The following is a 16,394-nucleotide window of genomic DNA, read 5'->3' on the forward strand; positions in this document are numbered from 1 at the left end:
AACACAGTATAACATAAATAAGTGAAAAAGAATAGAAGATCACATTGAAGTGATCCAGAGCAGAATCTCACAGAGAGAAATAACAGAGGCTGCAGTCTTTGTATCAAAGAAAATCAAGCAGTAGCTTGAAGTTGTAAAAAGTTATGAGAGTTGTAACTCTCGTTTCTGGTATTAATATTGGTGTATGTTATCCAGCTATAAAATATCGTGTTTGTGTCTTAATATTATCAAAATTATTTGATCGAGCCCATTCACGTTTCCAACAGATATGGTCTCAAAATACATATCAAAAAATTTTAATTCATTTATCAATTAATATCATATGTGCCACTAATGACTCGTCAACTGGAATATTATTGTTTTACATAAATTTTTATATAAGCCACATAACTTCACATTTATTCACAGAAATACTGATTATATAGTACACGAAATTCCCGGACGTTATATATAAGCTGACAAAATCTAGTATAATATATATTAGGATCAGCTCTTAATCTTTCCCCTGTTTTGCACAAAATAACTCTACCAAAATCAAAATTTTGAGAGTGAATCAGAGAATACCCAATTTGTTGAGACATCATGGGCAAAGCATCAAAGTTGCTGCTTTTGATATTGAATGCCATGGTAATGCAATCAAAGAAAAAGTTCCACTCCTTTCAGAGTTCAGGCATTTTCAGCTGTCCCAAATTCTTCATCTTCTTATCATACCTAATCCGGGTAGGGAAACGTCTCATCTCACCATCAGCAATGGGTTTCCATAATTGTTGTGAGATGAAATATGAAGAGCTTCCCTGACATTCTGTGAAATGACTATCTTAGCCTCACCATTATATTCAAACACAATACTTGGAGCACCTCCATTAGGACCACCATCATCATAGTTACATGTTATCTATACAACAAGAACATTAGCCCCAAAAATCACAGTGGGATTGGTAAGAGCATACCCCACTTCACTAACAGCCAATAAATTATGGAAGATGTGATAATCAGGATTTACGCCATTTTGATCAAGAATATATGCATAGTTGTTGGGCACAAACTTTGCATTATCATAGAAGAAAGGCTTTGTTGCAACAGGTGAAGTCATTTTTACTGTTTTTCAAAGAAAGCTTAAACGTTGATTTAGGTTTCTGATTTTAATCACAGAGAATAGAGAGAGTAAAAGAGAAGAGATAGAGTTGAATAAGAGATAAAGTAAAAAAATAAAAACAAAAATTGATTTTGTGTATCTCTACACTCTTTTACTAATAAACGGTTCAAATTAGTGGGACGTGTGGCATGAACATGTATTGTATCTAATAATCATGGGACAGATAAAAAGGAATCATTAAAGACATGCACAGTTACACAAGATAATTTTCTATAATTATTGAAATATTTTCCTTTTTACACGTCACTAACCACACAATTATAATCATTACATAAAATCATCAGCTAAATCATAGCCACTAATTCAAACACAACTACTGACTTAACAATTCCTGAATACTTTAAAAAATCATCAGAGTTTAACAGTCAACCCACATGTTTGACTCATATTAGTATTTATTTCTATCATCAGAGTTTATTCATGCAAATATTGTACATAGAAAATATCAGAATTTAACACTCTAATCAATTTTCATAAATCAAATAGCATGAATACATGATACCAGTGTTTAAGATAATCATCAGAATTTAAGAAATACTGATTCTAATAAATAGATACCAAATTCTGATCACTTATGCTTGTTATAGAAAATAATTGATTCATCAATATTTGAGAAATATCCCGAGATCATTCCTAAATCATTAACCAGTCTTGTAAAAGTAGCTTCACAAAGTGGTTTAGTGAATATATCTGCTAATTGCTGATCTGTAGGCACAAAGTGCAATTCTACTGTATATTCCATAACATGTTCTCTTATGAAGTGATACCTTATACTGATGTGCTTAGTCATTGAGTATTGTACTGGATTTCTAGTCATTGAAACAACACTTTGATTATCACAATATATAGGAATCTTATAATATTCTAACCCATAATCCAGTAACTGATTTTTCATCCAAAGAATCTGTGCACTACAGCTTCCTACAGCCATGTACCCAGCTTCTGCAGTTGAAGTGGAAATTGACTTTTGTTTCTTGCTAAACCAAGAAACTAATCTACCACCAAGAAATTGGCAGCTTCCTGAAGTGCTTTTCCGGTCTATATTGCATTCTGCAAAATCAGCATCTGGATATCCATTTAGCTTGAAATATGAATCTCTAGGGTACCATAATCCAAGATTCATGGTACCCTTAAGTTATTAAAAACTTCTTTTCATATCTTTAAGATGTGGTTCTGTTGGATCATCTTGGAACCTTGCACACAGACATGTAGCATACATGATATCAGGCCTACTAGCGGACAAATATAGGAGTGAGCCAATCATACCTCTATAGTTAGTTATATATACTGATGAACCAGTATTTAAATCTAAGTTGGTTGTAGTGGCCAAGAGAGTTGTATTAGTTGATCAATCTTGCATTTCAAATCTTTCAGCAAATTCTTGGTATATTTAGCTTGATTAATAAAGATCCCTTCTTCAGTCTGCTTGACTTGAAAACCCAGAAAATAACTTAGTTTTCCCATCATACTCATCTTATATCTAGACTGCATTATCTTAGCAAACCTCTCACAGGGTTTATCATTAGTAGAGCCAAAAATGATATCATCAACATAAATATGAACTAACAACAAATCCTTAACCACTCTCTAGTAAAAACTATGCAAGTATTTCGTACCAGGCTCTTGGAGCTTGCTTTAGTCCATAGAGTGCTTTATCCAACTTGGAGACATTTTTGGAAAATTTGGATCAATGAATGCTGCAGGTTGTTCAACATAAACTTCCTCATCAAGTTCACCATTAAGAAATGCACTCTGTACATCCATATGGAACTCCTTGAACTTCACGTGAGCATCATAGGCCAGAAAAATTCTGATGGCCTCAAGTCTTGCAACATGAGAAAAATTCTTATCATAGTCAATACCTTCTTGCTGAGAGTATCCCTTTATAGCCACTCTTGATTTATTCCTTGTAATTATTGTGGCGCCCTCCAAACCCGGGTCAGAAGTTTGGGGTCCACACACACATCTTAATTATAACCTGCTTATAGCAATAATAAAGATAATAATAATATATGCAATGACCCTACTTACCAATCACCACGGACCGCAATAGGTTAAAGTATGCACACAAGCCAAACACACTAATATATTACAAACCGTTCAAATCCCAACTATTTCAAATTCAAACTGAGTATTAAACATTATTACAAACTTTTACAAACTTAAATTATTCCAAAAGAAGCCTACTAGCTCAGCTTTCTCAACCTGAACCCCTAGCTCTCGTATTGGACTGGGGATCCTCTTTACCAACTGGTTCCTTTTTAACTGGAAAGAATATAAACAACATCGCACGAATGAGCTAACTAGCTCAGCAAGTCACAATGACAAAACTGAGAATAATGATCATCAAGTGAATATGTTTATGATATCAAGTGAACAATGGATTATGATTTAGAATTGGATATTATACTTTTAATTTAAAAACCAAGGTTAGGCTGCTGATCAGTCACGCACTAACCCCGAGCAAGGCACACAGCATTGCTCTAACTACTGGATCCAAGGCACACATTGGCCTAACTTGACCATTATATGGTCTGACCACGAATCTGGTCCACAATTTTATAAAAACAATCCAATTCTAACATAATAACAGAATATGCAATAGTAAACAATAACCGAAATCATTAACAACAATAAATGTTTAACAATGAAAGGGTTTCAATCCTTGTAAGGATCAATAAGGCAATTTAAAAGCTTGGATGCTGGGTAATGAAAGAATTGGATAACAAAGGAATCAACGTTTCAAGGTTTCAAGGATTCGATCTTTCAAAGTATAAGATACCATGGGTTGAGTATATAATAGTTCATTTCAGTGTTTGGTATTTAGTTTGTATGTATTTGTAGAGTAGTATCGTAGATTTCTGGTTCTTGTTTGGGTATACAATAATCAATGGATTAGAAAGAATATGATTCATGGCTCAAGGACAATAACTGAAATCAGGATTTAGGTTTCTGTGCTTCAAAGCACTTGCAATATCACAAGATTATCAAGTACTATAATATCTCGAGAAAGTTCAGAACACTTGCCTGGTATTAGCTTACTATACTGCACTCGCTTCCAATCACAACCGTTTTACTCCTCAACTACCTGTTTCCCTTTCCTACGTCTTGCCTCTTCTGCTCACATATCATAAGCATCTATCAATAATTTATTCATGGAATTCTATTCAACACATACTTCTATCTACCCTTCGTTTTACCCAAATCCGATTAACGGATTGAAAGTTATGCAATAATCAAGTAAACACCGAATATATAGACCGATAGTCAATTAACAAATCACATGTAGCACATAATACATGACGTAATCAATGATATATTATTTATAGAGAAGTCTCGGGTCATAAATAGGCTTTCTGGTATTTAAAATGATTTTTAAAACATTTTTTCGGAATTAAAACGGGTCGTTGGATCAATTTCGGGTTAATAAACAGGGTTCGGTTGGCCCATTCTGGCTTCGAAATAATTTTAGAATAATTATCGAGCCAATGAAATAATTTAGAATAATATTTTAAAGCTCGAAACTATTTTTCAGAATTTTTAAATCATTTTTAAATAATTAAATCTAATTAAATAACTAATTAAAATCAATTAATAATTAATTAAATCAATTAATCAATTAATTTTCGAATTAATTGACCAATTAATCAATTATAAATTAACTGAAATTAATTAACTAATTAATTTAGATTTATTTATGAATTAAAAATAATTTTCAGAATTAAAATAATAATTTTTAAAATTTTCAAAAATTAAAAATGAATTTTTATAATAAAAATAAATTGGAAATATGATTTTTAAACATTTTATAAATAGGAATCCTAAATTTGCAAAGTCTGGAAACTTCAGGGACCTAACTGTATCGTCCCCAAAAGTCCAGGGACCAAACTGCAATTTTACACCCCGTCGCCGGAAAACAGTCGGGTTCGCCGGAGAACACGATTCTGACCTCCTCACCTTACCACAAGCTCCAGATCACATCTACAAATTACCAGGAATACAATCATGCAATCAAAACAACTTAACAATCCCTGAGTTGGCCGGAATTTGGCCGTGAAGTTTTCCAGTTTCCGGCGAACATCGGAAAACTTCAAAACACAACTCCCTTCTCTACAGACCTCGTTGGTTCATGAAACTTATACGACTAGATTGTAAATTTCACAGAGAACACAACCCACTATAACACAACATCAATCTATCACAGAATAAGAAACCCCCAAATTTCAATTAAGAACATTCATACGGGTTATAAACCCTAATTTTGAAATTCGAAAATTAAACCCACTTTTGAGCATGTTATTGAACTCCAAATCAGACGTATGACATATGAAAATCATCAGGAAAACAAGCTCTACAACATGCAATCATCAAATCATACAAACAATCATCCGAACAAAAATTCATATTTTTAATAAAATAAATTCGAAAATAAATAAATTTTTAGAAAAATAACCTTGATTTCTGCAGTGAAACAAAGCTCAGAATCTGATAGAACACCTCAAATCCTTCGTTTTGGTTACTCAAGCTTTGAAAACAGAGATCGGTAACGCCTTCGTTTTGCTATTTGATTCTTAGAACAGTTTATGTAATTAGGGCTTTTCTCTGAAAATTATATAATTATCTGTCTGCAAATGATTTTGATACGAAATAAAATACGGTAAAAGGCTATTTATAATTACGGAAAATTAGTATCCCGTTGGATCATTCCCGATATAAAACGGTACGTTTATTTGTAAAAACTGATCCAAACGGTATCGGTTTTCGGGATAATTATCCAAATCAGTACAATTTGTACTGCGGTCTTGGTCTCAGCGCCTGGTTACACGTATTACGAAGTGATAATTGGGATAGTTTAATAAAAAGCTCCCGTTTATCGAAAATACGGGTTTTATTGATTTATCGAAACGAATATTGTATCGAAAATGTTGCGCCGGGACCCGCGCAGGACAAACCGTACGCCGGATCGAAAAAGTCGAAACATGGAATATGCTCGGAATATTACAATTAGGTTAGGAAGGAGTACTCGAAAGAGTTTCGGGTTCCAAAAACGTAACAACGGTTAACGTCGGTTGGTTCCCGTTTTTATAATATAGATTTTAATTACCCGGAAAAAGATTTTAGAAATTTCATATGATTCTTATAAATCCATAAACCAACATAAAAATAATTAGGAAGATATGACAATTATCTATATTTTATTTTGGACATATAAAAATTAAAATACTCAATTAATATTATTTTTGAATATTCAAGTACAGATAACACTTAACAATTAGCTCGCAGAATAGATACTGAACACACATAATAATTATATAATAGCAAAAATAATTACACGATATATCCCGGATATTGCATCCTTCCCCCCTTAAAAGGATTCTGTCCTCAGAATCTCTAAGAAAACAAATGAGGGTATTTTTCTCTCATATCACTTTCTAACTCCCAGGTTGACTCTTCAACCTTTGGGTTTCTCCACAATACTCTTACTAACTTTATCACTTTATTTCTTAATACTTTCTCCCTTTCCTCTAGAATCTCTATTGGACTCTCTACATATGATAAATCTGTTTGAAGTTCTATTGGCTCATATTCTATTATATGCCTGGAGTCTGGATTATATTTCTTAAGCATTGATATGTGAAAAACATTGTGAATGTGCTCCATATGCGGAGGTAACGCCAACTCGTAAGCTACTTTGCCAATACGCTTTAGGATTTCAAAAGGTCCTACATATCTTGGGTTTAGCTTCCCTTTCTTCCCAAACCTCGTTAGTCCTTTCCACGGTGATACTTTCAATAATACCAAGCTTCCTTCTTCAAATTCCATGTCTTTTCTTGACTGGTCCGCATATTTCCTTTGACGATCTTGTGCAGCTATTAATCTTTTCTGGATAATTTCAACAACTTCCTTTGTCTGTTGCACCAATTCAGGTCCGAGTATTTTGCGTTCTTGTTAGGGCGAAAATACGCGCTAATATTCACGCAAGTATACGCGTTCGCAAGTAATATAGAATACTTTCTAGTTCGTTCCCTCAGAGACTCAGACTAAATTATTGTCTAATTAAACTCACTCACCAATGTATGATTACTTCTCAATGTTAAGATAATAACACTTAAAATTGTTGATTAAATATTAACTATAATTAACTACTTAATTAACCACTTAACTAACACTTCAATTTATCAATAATAAAACATTCATGAGATCACAACTTCATTATTACTTCCTTCTATAGCCATTGTTATTACCTTTAGCATGTGACAGTGATGATATTAATCGAATAACACGAAACTGATAAAAGCCAACTTTCATTGTACTAATACCATTCTACCAAGCATCCACAATTAAGATAGAAGTTGAATAGTCATCAATTATGTTGAGTTCCTATATGTCTACAGAAATTGATAACACAACGATTTAAGCTCAAGTTATTCCTTTTGATTACATAGGGCAAATAAAACTGTTAGAGTTACCCACTAATCATGCACACGTACATGAACCTATGCTAGCATGGCAAGTTCTAAATCTCAAGATCCACCGTCGCTTCACAAGAGATTAACACCCTATCTTATATGTTCGCGACGCACATAAGACGAATACGCACAACCAATACTAGATATCATGCAATCATCACACACTAAAGTATTAAACAATTAACTAAAGAATTCCATAATAAATCCGTTGCAACCCCATGATCACGATTAGCCCATAATAGAACTTATCGCCATCATGGGTTCATATGAAATCATGACAAACAAACACAAGAAAATAATAACTAAACTAATTATATTAAAACAGAGTACGTCACAAGAGTAAATAAGTCAAAGCAAGAAAACTAGCATCCAACATTACAACGAAACAAGAATCACAAGAATATATGCTTCCTCTTCGTTGCGGTGTGCTAAATCGGTCTTCTTCCTTATCTCATTCGCTTCTTGCGTAAAACACAATCTAAAACATAATCCCCTTAATACTCTCTGTGAAAACGTCTCAAATCTACCTATATAATAGTCCCATAAAACTCAGATTACATAGAAGTTGGAAGCCAAACAGAAGTAGAAGTCTAAAATAATTTATCTTTTCCCCCGACCCTGCGCGGCCGCTCAGCATAGCTGCGCGGGCGCGCAGGTTGCTGCGCGGCCACTCAGCATTGCTGCGCGGGCGCGCAGGCCTCTACTGGAAAAAATCCAGGTTTGCTCCGTTTCTTCGCCGTAATCTGCCCATTCCTTTCCTCTCGCAATGGCGAACACATGCCAAGGCTTATTCTTGATGATTCCTCCCCCGAAATGCAACTAATACCCTGAAATGCATAAACACTAGAAAAACGCATCAAATACACAAAATACTTGATTTCAAGACACCAATTTAAGCCATTTTAAGACGTTCTAAGTGGTATAAAATGCCACTTATCACACCCCCAAACTTAAATCGATGCTTGTCCTCAAGCGTCACAGACTCAAAAACAAATAAAAATATGCATGAATGCAATCTATATAAAAATGCAACGATCCCCCTTACTACAATTAACCAACCAAATTGTCACATCTCAACGAATGCAGTTAGACAACTAAAGATCAATAAACTCATGCAAATGGACATACAGCCAGAAACGTGGTGTGTGCAAATGCTTAACATATATGCTTCGGAACTAGACCAATTATTATGACTAGACTATCCTCAAGGCAATCCTACGATTATACAAAGAATAAAAATTCTAGGCACAAAGTGATATACAACACTACAAGAACTCTGGAGCTTACTACGGAATCGTGCTTTTTATTTACAACTCAAATGCTTATTTGACCGTGCAATGAGTGAGGTCCACAAAAGACTTATACAATGGTATCCATGTAACGAGCGTTAGGTTAGCGGATCCCAGACTCTAAAAGCCTTAGGTCACTAGGCACAAAGTCCCCTAAGAACTTAATAACTCGAATACCAAAGAGCCCACTCTTGATCAATTATGCAAATTTTTTTTTTTTTAATAACTTCTGAGCAAGTGCGTTTCGCTCCATCTTGCTCAACCCTAGACTACTCACAACATATGCGAGCCGGCTACTAGCCATTTGACGCCTAGCCACAACTAGCAACAACTTCCATATTTTTTTCTCCAAATTTTTTTCTTTTTTCATGTCTTTATCACTAAGAACCTATAATCGAATTCTAAGCATAATAAGTAGATTGACCTTGAAAACAACCAAATCATAACAACAATCTAGCCCTTACGCATTCTTTAAGACTTAGTGGACTTACAATTGTTTCTAGCATGCATATCAACCTACACAACTTAATATCACTTTAATGCTATCACTACACTCGCATCAATATCACAATTCAGTCGACAAATCATTGCAAAAGGGATCATGGTAAATGCATGAGCTACATGACATTCATACAGAAAAAACTAAATGGCATAAATTATGCAACTATATGAACTAAACTAAATGGCATAAATTATGCAACTATATGAACTAAACTATCATGAATATGCAACTAAATGACACACACACAATATTCCTTAACTACCACCCCCAAACTAAAAATCTTCACTGTCCTCAGTGAAAGTAGTAGAAAGGAACACAGGGTATACCTACTCGGAGTCATCATCATCATCACCCTCAGTGGGTGGAGTATCAGGCGGTGGGTATGCAGAGTCCTCACCAAAAAATGGCCACTGGATATCAGCTCCAAGGCCTCGAAAAGCAGTCCCTAACGCAAGGGTGAGCTCCTGAGCAAACCTGCTCTGCGTCTCATACATGGCATCCATCCGCCGTGAAAGCCTCCTATACTGGGCATCACCCATCCCAGCACCCTCCTGAGCTCTCGAAGAACCAGCCTTACCACGCCCTGGCCTAGCCATAGTAGCACCTCGTGCTGGACGCCCTCCTGGAAGATGATAACCCAGCCCATGCTCCTCAGGCTCACCACCGGTCCACTCCTGCATCCCATTCAGAGTGCCAGAATCAATCGGAGCTGCTGGCAACTGCAACTGCTCATGAGCCGGCCAGTTCACTCCCACTGCTCGGCATAGCTTCGTAACCGTGGATGCATAAGGGATGTTCATATGCTTTGCTCCCCTCAAAAACTTCAGAATTCCTTGGTAGATAAACTCACCAAGGTCCACATAGTACTCATCATGCAGAATTCCCCACAACAACTGTGCTCTCTCAACTGTGACCTCGTGTGCATGTGAAGAAGGCAAAATATTAGCACATATAAATGCATTCCATGCACGGGCATACCTGTTCATGGCGATCGCTGGAAAGTGACGATACTCATTATTGCCTGGACTGCGGGTCCAAACTGTGCCCGGTCGACAGAGAGTCGCATAAATCAAATCCAAGTCAAAATCCTCAGCAGTCTTTTCATTCCAGTTCTCCTCCTCGGGCTTCCTCTCTCGCTGTCCAATCACACGGCGAATCGCCGCAGGATGATAATCAACCGTCAGCCCACGGACTACAGAAAACCCATTCTTTTCAGCCTTCGCGTTCGCATAGAACTCGCGAACAACGCTCATCGGTACTGCTTCGGGTGACTCATAAAAAGCTATCCACCCCTTCTCTGCAATCATGGGCAACAACTCACCATCCCTCCCTGATGGTAAAAACCCCCTCTCCTTCAGAATCGGCTTCCCCAACAGCCTAGTGTACTCCTCCTCCGCAGCTCTGTCAGTTAACCGAGGCCTTGCAGCAGTACCCCTCGATGAATCAGCAGTAGGAACTGTGCTGCTGCTGTCAATAGTGCGTGCTCTCTTGGGTGCCATTGATTCGTGAATAAAAGTGTGTAAGAACTGATTTTTGATGTTTGTGAGAGGGTTTAAGTGTAGGGAGTTTTGTGGGAGATATGTAGGATAGGTGTATGTATATATAGGGTGTGGATTAGATTAGGGTTTGGGAATTAAGGGATAAAATGATGGGGTAGTGGGAACAATTCATGGGTTTATGGGCTAAAACTGTTTTTGTGTTTTTATTTGTTTTTTTTTTCTGAACTGTAAAAAATTTCTGGAACTCGACCCCTTCGCGGCCGCTCAGCATAGCTGCGCGGGCGCGTAGAGGGTCTCTGGAAAAAAAAAATTTCAGCCCCTGTTTTCTAGATTTTTTTGTGTTTTTGGATAGGTTATTAACTTCTAAGGGTTCCTGTAACAACAATTCATGGGTTGCCTCCCACGCAGCGCTTCTTTTTCGTCATTAGCTTGACGTTCCGTACCTTTCTCAAGTAGTCAACAAAATGGCACTAACCACCTCTCGGTTTGCCATGTCCCTATAGTAGTGCTTCAACCGCTGACCGTTAACCTTGAATGCTTGGTCCGAATCATTCTCAAAAATTTCCACCGCTCCATGTGGAAACACAGTTTTGACAATAAAAGGTCCAGACCACCTTGATTTCAACTTCCCAGGAAAAAGTCGGAGCCGAGAGTTGAATAAAAGAACTTGTTGCCCTGGCATAAATAACTTAGAATGTAGCTTCCTATCGTGCCACCTCTTCACCTTTTCCTTATACATTTTGTTATTCTCGTACGCTTGAAGTCGAAATTCATCAAGTTCATTAAGCTGAAGCATTCTTTTCTTACCAGCTGCATCTAAATCCAGGTTCAACTTCTTCAATGCCCAGTAGGCCTTATGCTCAAGCTCCGCCGGTAGATGACATCCCTTACCGTACACCAACTGAAACGGTGACATCCCAAGTGGAGTTTTGTATGCTGTTCTGTAAGCCCAAACAGCTTCATCGAGCTTTAAAGACCAATCCTTCCTTGACGGACAAACAACCTTCTCTAGAATACGCTTTATCTCTCTGTTAGACACTTCCGCTTGACCATTTGTTTGCGGATGATAGGCAGTAGCTACTCGATGATTCACATTATAACGCTGCATCATAGAAGTGAACTTACGGTTGCAAAAATGCGATCCTTCATCACTTATGATTACCCGAGGTGTTCCAAACCTTGTGAAAATTTGCTTATGAAGAAAATTTAGCACTGCCTTTGCATCATTTGTCGGTAAAGCTTTAACTTCGACCCATTTTGAGACATAATCGACTGCCAGCAAGATGTACTGATTATTGCAAGACGAGATAAAAGGCCCCATGAAATCGATTCCCCATACATCAAAGACCTCGACTTCAAGCATCACATTTAATGGCATCTCATCCTTCCTTGACAAATTTCCCACTCTTTGGCAACGATCACACCTTAAAATAAACTGATGAGCATCCTTGAACAAAGTAGGCCAGAAAAAACCTGCTTGCAGAATACAAGCTGCCGTCTTCTCACCTCCATAGTGTCCACCATAAACCGTGGAATGGCAGTCTCGTAATATCCCCTCCGTCTCACAGAACGGGATACATCTCCTGATGATCTGGTCAGCTCCCTGTCTAAACAAATATGGTTCATCCCACATATACCACTTCACCTCATGCAGAAACTTCTTCTTTTGAGCGGATGTCAAATTAGGAGGCATTATATTGCTGACGAGATAGTTTACAATATCTGCAAACCATGGTTCTTCCTCCTGAATTGCAAACAACTGCTCATCCGGAAAAGATTCATTGATTAACGTCCTATCTTGTGAAGTAGAATCGGGATTCTCGAACCTAGAGAGATGGTCAGCTACTTGATTCTCAGTACCTTTTCTATCTTTGATCTCTAACTCAAATTCCTGAAGTAAAAGCACCCAACGAATGAGTCTCGGCTTCGAATCCTTCTTAGAAACCAGATAGCGAATAGCTGCATGATCAGTGAATACTGTTACTTTCGTACCAAGCAGATAAGATCGAAATTTCTCAAAGCCAAAGACTATAGCCAAAAGCTCCTTCTCAGTAGTGGTGTAGTTCAATTGGGCACCATTTAAAGTCTTACTCGCATAGTAGACCACATGGAAGAGATTTTTCTTGCGCTGTCCCAGAACTGCACCTACCGCATAATCACTTGCATCACACATCATCTCAAACGGTTCTATCCAATCTGGTGCTGTAATAACTGGTGCAGTGATCAAACTCTTCTTGAGATTCTCGAATGCTGCCAAACATTCATCATCAAATTTGAATGGCACATCTTTCTCAAGCAAATTGCACAACGGCTTAGATATCTTTGAAAAGTCCTTGATAAATCGCCGATAAAAACCCGCATGACCAAGAAAACTACGGATTCCTTTCACAGAATTAGGTGGGGGAAGATTTTCAATGACTCCCACCTTGGCCTTGTCCACCTCCAGACCCTTGCTAGAGACCTTATGCCCAAGGATAATGCCTTCACGCACCATAAAATGACATTTCTCCCAATTAAGCACCAAATTAGTTTCCACGCATCTTTTGAGTACGGCGCGCAGATTATTCAAACATTCATCATATGAGTGTCCAAAGACGGAGAAGTCATCCATGAACACTTCGACGTTATTTCCAATCATGTCAGAGAATATAGCCATCATACATCTCTGAAAGGTGGCCGGGGCGCCACATAACCCAAACGAAACTCTGCGAAAAGCAAATGTGCCAAATGGACAAGTGAAGGTAGTCTTTTCCTGATCCTCTGGTGCAATACAAATCTGATTATACCCGGAATAACCATCCAGAAGACAAAAATACTCATGTCCCGCCAATCTGTCAAGCATCTGATCAATAAATGGAAGAGGGAAGTGATCCTTCCTTGTGGCTTTGTTCAATTTTCTATAATCCATGCATACTCTCCATCCTGTAACTGTTCGAGTAGGGATGAGCTCATTCTTTTCATTTGCGACCACAGTGATACCTCCCTTCTTAGGTACATATTGTACGGGGCTCACCCACGAGCTGTCAGAAATAGGATAAATGATGCCTGCATCTAGCCATTTCAGAATTTCTTTCTTCACCACCTCCTTCATGATGGGATTCAGTCTTCGCTGCTGTTCCACAGTTGGCTTACTACCTTCCTCTAGCAGAATTTTATGCATACAATATGAAGGAGTTATCCCCTTGATGTCTGCTATGGTCCATCCATTAGCCGATTTGAATTCTCTCAAAATCCTTAAGAGCTTGTCTTCCTCACTACCTGAAAGGTCAGATGAAATAATAACAGGTAACGTAGATGAATCACCTAAAAAAGCATACCTCAAGTGTTCAGGTAATGGTTTGAGCTCCAAGGTAGGTGCTTCCTCTATTGATGGTTTGAGCTTCCCTTCAGCATTCTTAAGGTCAGAAGTACCAAGAGATTCAAATGGTATGTCCAGCTTTCGCTTCCATGGAGAAGCGTTCAGATATTGTAATTGCTCGTTGTTATCTTCATCATCGCTGTCAAAATCCCCCACTAAGGCCTTTTCCAATGCATCAGACATTAGCATATGATCGAGTTCCGAAGTAACCGCAGTATCAATCACATCCACTTTTAAGCACTCCTCATCTTCTGTAGGGTATTTCATTGCCTTGAATACATTGAAGGTCACATCCTGATCTTGGACCCGCATAGTAAGTTCACCTTTTTGCACATCTATCAAGGTACGGCCAGTAGCCAAGAAAGGCCTTCCCAAGATTATGGGAATCTTCTTATCTTCCTCAAAATCCAGAATAACAAAATCTGCTGGAAAGAAGAGCTTATCCACCTTGACGAGCACATCCTCAACTATGCCCCTTGGGTAAGTAATGGAACGGTCAGCCAATTGTAGCGACATGTATGTGGGTTTTGGATCAGGCAGATCCAGCTTTTTAAAGATCGACAACGGCATCAGATTAATGCTTGCTCCCAAATCACAAAGGCACTTGTCAAAAGTTAGATTGCCAATGGTGCAAGGAATGGTGAAGCTTCCTGGATCTTTCAGTTTTGGTGGTAACTTTTGCTGCAGAACAGCGCTGCATTCTTTCCGTGAGAGCAACGGTTTCAAGGTCATCCAGTTTCACCTTCCTTGAAAGAATAGTCTTCATAAACTTCGCATAACTAGGCATTTGTTCCAGAGCCTCAGCGAAAGGTATATTGATGTGAAGTTTCTTGAACACCTCCAGAAACTTCCCGAACTGTCTATCCAGCTTTTGTTGCTGCAATCTCTTAGGAAAAGGTGGTGGAGGATAGAGCTGTTTCTCCCCTGTATTAGCCTCAGGCAGAGTGTGTTCAACAGTAGTCTTCCTTGGTTCCGCCGCTTTCTCCTTTTGCTTAGATTCTTCATCTCTAACTTCAGCTTCGACTTCCTTTGCCTTTTCAGCATCAGCCTACTTTTCCAGACCTTAAGGTAATAGCCTTGACTTGCTCTTTAGCTTCCTTCCTGCCTGGTACTTCCGTGTCACTGGGAAGAGTGTCCAGGTTGACGATTGAGCACTGCATTGGCTAATTGACCGATTTGATTTTCCAAGGTCTTGATAGAAACCGCCTGACTCTTGCACAACAGCTTAAGTTCCTCAAAATCAGCACTTAGTAGGTGCAGCTGTACTTCCCTGTTGAGGATATGATTGCCTTGTAGCATACTGCTGTGGTTGCTGGAATCCAGGTGGGTTAAACTGTTTACTCACTCCTTGCTGATATGGTGGCTGAATAGCATTCTGATTATTCCCCCAGCTGAAATTTGGATGATTTATGTTATTAGGATGATAGGTCGCTGGCACAGGCTGCTGTTGTCACTGATAATTATTCACATACTGAACAGATTCGTTGACAAGAGAACACTGATCCGTAGCATGAGAACCTGCACAAAGCTCACAAACCATAGCTATTTGATTAACTCCATACGTAGCCAGAGAATCAACCTTCATTGATAGCGCTTGGAGCTGGGCTGCAATAGCGGTGGCTGCATCAACTTCCAGAATACCTGCTACCTTGCCTGACGTCATCCTCTGAGTTGGGTTTTGATGCTCATTTGCATCCATCGTCTCTATAAGATTATACGCCTCAGTATAGCTTTTAGCCCATAAGGCTCCTCCAGCTGCTGCATCGAGCATGGGCCGAGATTGGGCCCCCAAACCATTATAAAACCAGTGATCACCATCCAATCCGGCATTCCATGATGTGGACATTTTCTCAACATTTCCTTGTAGCGTTCCCAAGCCTCGCACATAGATTCTGTAGGTTGCTGCGCAAACTGAGTAAGAGCACTCCTCATAGCAGCAGTCTTTGCCATTGGATAAAACTTCACCAGAAACTTTTGCTGCAAGATCTTGCCACGTAGTGATGGACCCAGCTGGTTCAGAATGTAACCAGTCTTTAGCCTTATCCCTCAGTGAGAATGGGAAAAGCCTCAACTTGATAGCCTCATCAGTCACGCCATTATACTTAAAAGTGCTGCAGATC

At 38.4% G+C, this 16,394-nt stretch overlaps 1 non-coding gene across 1 annotated transcript; it reads left to right on the forward strand.

Moving 5' to 3' along the window:
* Positions 1-16,102: 16,102 nt before the first annotated feature.
* Positions 16,103-16,209, forward strand: LOC141698895 (small nucleolar RNA R71). The gene has a single exon (XR_012565392.1). It is a non-coding gene; the product is annotated as a small nucleolar RNA R71 (small nucleolar RNA).
* Positions 16,210-16,394: the final 185 nt, after the last annotated feature.

The sequence above is a fragment of the Apium graveolens genome, chromosome 11 (assembly GCF_009905375.1).
Source record: "Apium graveolens cultivar Ventura chromosome 11, ASM990537v1, whole genome shotgun sequence".
Classification (NCBI taxonomy): domain Eukaryota; kingdom Viridiplantae; phylum Streptophyta; class Magnoliopsida; order Apiales; family Apiaceae; genus Apium; species Apium graveolens.